Below are 4,680 nucleotides of genomic sequence, written 5' to 3'. Positions count from 1 at the left end.
TGGAATGAATCATACAGTGAGAATAAGGTTGCCAAGTGGGTGGAGGCGGCACATCTTGGATTGGTCTGCGATTTTTGACGCTGCAGCAGAGACAGCGTGATAGCATTTCTCCTATTTTCAACAAAGAGTGACCATGTTCTGTAACAATGACTCACTTGACATACAAGGGAGGTCTTTCAGTGCGGGAGAACAGTCATGCTGCAGAAGTTGGCGTGACAGAATTTTCTACAAAGAAAAATGTACTGACTCTACGCTTCCTAAATTGTGGTAATATAGATTAATTTACCTTGAACGTCGCTCAAGTCCATGCATGTTAGTGGAGAGTGTCCTTCAGAATTGCACCTCTGACTGAACATCTGTACAAGCGTCCATGCACTTTAGTCATCGACACTTTGCCATCGGTAACGCCTTGCGTTGCTCAAATGCGTTGCTCAAATGAACCATATGTGACCCTCGCTGGTGTAACACATGTACTTCTCCTTCTATACCTTCATCGGAAGCGTCTTCATAAATGTCCGTGACATGCGAACCACTTGTTTGAGAATTGCGTGATAGAAACGCGCCGTGTTCCAAGAGCATTGGACCGCTGTTACTCGTATTATCGTGCCCTGACTGAGGGTACCGGCTACCCTCGTTCCCGTCACATTGTTAGTTTCGCCGCTGTACCTTACGGAACGTATTGCTTGCAGGCTCTCACTCACGGGGACACTGACATTTCGTCGAGATGTGCGTGATGGCATCCACATTTTTTTGGCACCTCAGCGTACTGTCTGGTTCCAGAGTGGTGTCTTTTCTCCCAGCTACACTCACAAGCAGTCAAACAAATGAACACAATTCAACTAGCTCACACAACTCACAACACAACGCACAACTCGCTCACAATTGTAACATCACACCACAACACCTCCATCCTGCAACCCGGACCAGCTTGCTAACGGTTTGAACGTTTGAATATCGCTCCCACTGGCCGCCTAGAAGCCGCGCAAGTCGCGTATCTTATTAAAACCACAAAATACTGGATGTGCCATGCGTAAATATGAAGAATGAAATTGATAAATTTTACATCGTGTTCGGTAACGACCATATTAAGGATCACGTAGTAACGTTACGAAATGCAGCCGCAGTTGCGTACCGTGCAAGCGCAGCTGGAGACGCGAAGGGTTCGCGGCGTCTGCATTCTCGCAGGCAGCTCTCACAGGGATGAATATGGGACGATTTCCTATTGCTGGCTTCCGGAGATCTGGGGGACGACGCATGTATCAACTCATCCCGATGAGGCCGTGAGATGAAAACGGGATGATCTGGGAATCATGTGTGTTTGCTGGGATGCTAACCACCAACCAAAACATTTATGAGTGTTGCTTGCACTGGAGCACATATCCTGAATGAGGAAGGACTTGATGGAAATCATATCCAGTGACGAATCTTGTTTTGTGTCTTAGCATTGGTAGTCAGCTCTGTGCGTGGACGTCGTAGAAGATCAAGTTAAGCGATAAAATTGAGTGCGCGTCTCCTGTGATCATAGCAACTTATTTGTTCGCAGTACTTCCATGTGGATCATGAGAGACTTTAAGCTGCCAGTTCTAGATTTAATCGGCATGAGTATCAGTTCATAATTCTTTTAGGGTAGTTCATTGAGGATGCAAGTTATCAGGTGCCGCTATGATAGTCTCTTAGAAACGGCAAGAGTGCTTATTGAGAGCCGTTTTTCTCCCTCCTCCTCGCGTACACACCAACTTGATGTGGTTTTGTCGAAGGATTGTACACAAATATTTCTGGAAGCTTTTAACCGATTAACTTTACCAAGCTTTAGAAAGACATCGAGCTGATGAGGATCTGAAAATTGAAGTATTACATGTATTATAATATAGTCTAAAAGGTGTAATACGTGTTCAGAAATCTTGCATACACAGTGTCACTAGTGCACTTTATTGGAAATTTTCCTGTTCTCCAAAAACGTTTGCTCACAAAACAGTGACCAACGATGCGCTGACCCCAAATTCCCCAAAAGAGGATGACCTCAGGGCCAGGGGTTACTGGAGGGTGGAGGCCCTCATGCATTCTTTCTTCTTCTTCTCCCTCCTCCTCGTCCATTGGCCCTAATGCGCCGAGGAAGATTGGCCAGGGCTCGTGATATACATTCCTCCTAGGTGAGCGGTGTATGAGGTTCCTCATACGTGAGGCCGACAACGGCAAGCCCTTTCACCATCATCACCACCACCTAGGTGAGCGTCGCTAAGGATTAGACATTCCATATACAACACCTTTGTCATCTGCAGCAGTGCACGTGCATCCAGTCGGTGGTGTAGGCAGTCGCATGAGTTTGAACGGCCGATTTTTTGTCGTCCAAACTGAGCCGAATACTGACGGCGCCAGAAAGCGTGCCAATTGGGGATTGTGCTAGAAATTCATCATCGCGTCTTGCGTACGATTACATCTGGTGCTGAGTAGTTCAATTCTTCGTTAGTCGACCTCAAAAACTCCGCCATCAATCCCGGTGTTCCTTCCGATGTTGATGTGCAGATATTTTTATAACTATTGTAGATTCGACATACAAATTCTCGTACCTTCAATTCCCTAATTTGTACCATATCTCCGAACATAACCATTTCTAGGACGTATTGAAATGCAGTGATAATGGAATCACTTCGCAGCTCTTCTTTTTCGAAGCAGCTTCTCGTGACTTATGGTAACGAGTGCAAAATCCGTCCATCTCTTCGCTGATGTTTCCTTGTTTGTTCTGTTTTCTAGTGTGCTTCTACGCTTAATTAATGCATATCTTGGCTCATTTTATTGATCAAAAATTTGTTATGTTATCGGGTTTAGAATGTTATTAATATCCCACCCGTGTCGCCAAGAGAATTATGAAAATTGATTTACAAAAATATTTCATTTGTAAGAAAAAAAAACGTGTGCTGTTTGTTTGTGGCTTCTTCGTGTAGAACTTTCTGTCGCAAAGTTGTCATAAAAAAATTGATGTAATTATTTTTTTTTCTCGTTTTTTGATTGAGTATTGTTTCTATCATTGAATAATTTGGACTTTCTCTATATGTTCAATAAAAATATATCGCCTCTGTACAAACTTAGCCGACTTGTCCTCCGCTTTGAAGAAAGACTCCCGTTTCAAGGAAAGAATGTGAAAAGATAGTGATCCCCGCCTGGACTCAAGGATGAAAAAGCTGGAGATAACTCGCCACGGTTCGTTATTGTGTCGTACGTATTTTCTGTCTATTAGTGTGGATACCCCCATCAAAGTAACGTTTATAGTGTCTGTTAGAATGAAAATTGCATTTCATGGTGTTCGCGTTGCTTGCATTGCGAGGATGATTTTATGGTGCTTCAAATGACACATTATTTTCCTTTGTTGTTTACGTGTTGGAGAATGTGCCGCTTAGAGAAACCGGTTCGCTGTGATATTGTTGACGGTTCTCCATTAGTGCTAGCTATTTGGTTGTTTTCCTCTGTTCTTCAGAATCAAATTATTTTCTTAAATTTGCGCTAGTCAGTTTGAATTTATTAAATTTGTAGTGTTTCTCGTTTTTTATGTTACGATGTTATGTTACGATGTTAGCATAATATTTCTCACTTACTTAAAAATGCTTATCTAAAACTGGTTTGCTCTGATGTTGAGGTCTGTTCTTAGATTTTGTTGGCTATTGATTGTTTTGATAGAATTCTTGTTGTGTTCCTCAGAATTGAATACTGCTAGCATCTATTTACGATAATTGTACAATAAAAGATATCGACGCTGTACAAACCTGGTTGGCCATGAGAAAATCCCCGTTTGAGGAAAGAAGGAAATGGAATGTGTAAGAGAGTGAGTCCCCCACCCCTTGGAGTGACAAAGCATGCGCAGTTTCTTTGCTTTGGCTGTATAGAGAGAGAGAGAGAATGTCTCCCCGCTTTGAGGAAAAGGTGGGAAAAGCGAAACATAGCTGGCTCGGTTTTTTTCTCTTTGTAGCATATCTATTTTCTGTGTGTTGGATACCTCCATCAATGTAAGGTTTGTAGTGTCTGTTCGAATCAAAATTGTATAGTGTTCTATTAGATTAGATCACGAGGATGATTTATGCTGGTTCAAATGATGGATCATTTTCCTGTGTTGTTTGCGTGTTGGAGAATGCGGTTTTGCTCTGAGAATCTGGTTCGCTCTGATATCGTTGCCTGTTCTCTATTGGTGCTAGTTACTGATTGTTTTCCTCTGTTCTTCATCCTTAAGTCCATGCTAGTTAGTTTGAATTATTAAATTTGTAATATTTCTCATTTTGATAGATTGTTTCGCTATTATTTCCCTACCTGTAACTGTTGTTTACGTGTTGGAGGAGTCGTCGGTTTTGTTTCTCATATAATGCGAGCTATTCATTGTGTTGTGATGAATCGAATTCTTTCCTTACGTCTATGCTATTCACTTAAAAGTTGTGTCGTGTTGGAACAAAGCATATGCAACTTAGCTTCCCTATTGTGCTCGAAATTCCTTACAGCACTTAATAAGAAAGTCTCCGCTATATGATAATGTGGAAATTGTTAGTGTCACAATGATAGTGATCACGTCTCAGACTTTTTATATGAAACTTGTAATTTTGATTGTAATCGTGTTGATTAAGATTACCTCTTTAACTAAATGTGGTGTCCTTTGTTATAGATTTTAGCTTCTTTTGTGTTTGTGTCGTCCCTCCGTGT

The 4,680-nt window shown here is 41.8% G+C and overlaps 1 long non-coding RNA gene across 1 annotated transcript; it reads right to left on the bottom strand.

Moving 5' to 3' along the window:
- Positions 1–54: 54 nt before the first annotated feature.
- On the bottom strand, positions 55–438 carry LOC135393291 (uncharacterized). The gene is made up of 3 exons (XR_010422569.1): positions 287–438; positions 156–225; positions 55–80 (listed from the first exon to the last, which is right to left on the bottom strand). It is a non-coding gene; the product is annotated as an uncharacterized LOC135393291 (long non-coding RNA).
- Positions 439–4,680: the final 4,242 nt, after the last annotated feature.

Source organism: Ornithodoros turicata, chromosome 4 (assembly GCF_037126465.1).
Source record: "Ornithodoros turicata isolate Travis chromosome 4, ASM3712646v1, whole genome shotgun sequence".
Classification (NCBI taxonomy): domain Eukaryota; kingdom Metazoa; phylum Arthropoda; class Arachnida; order Ixodida; family Argasidae; genus Ornithodoros; species Ornithodoros turicata.
The sequence above is the reverse complement of the archived record's forward strand: the minus strand, read 5'-3'. Positions and strand labels throughout refer to the sequence as shown.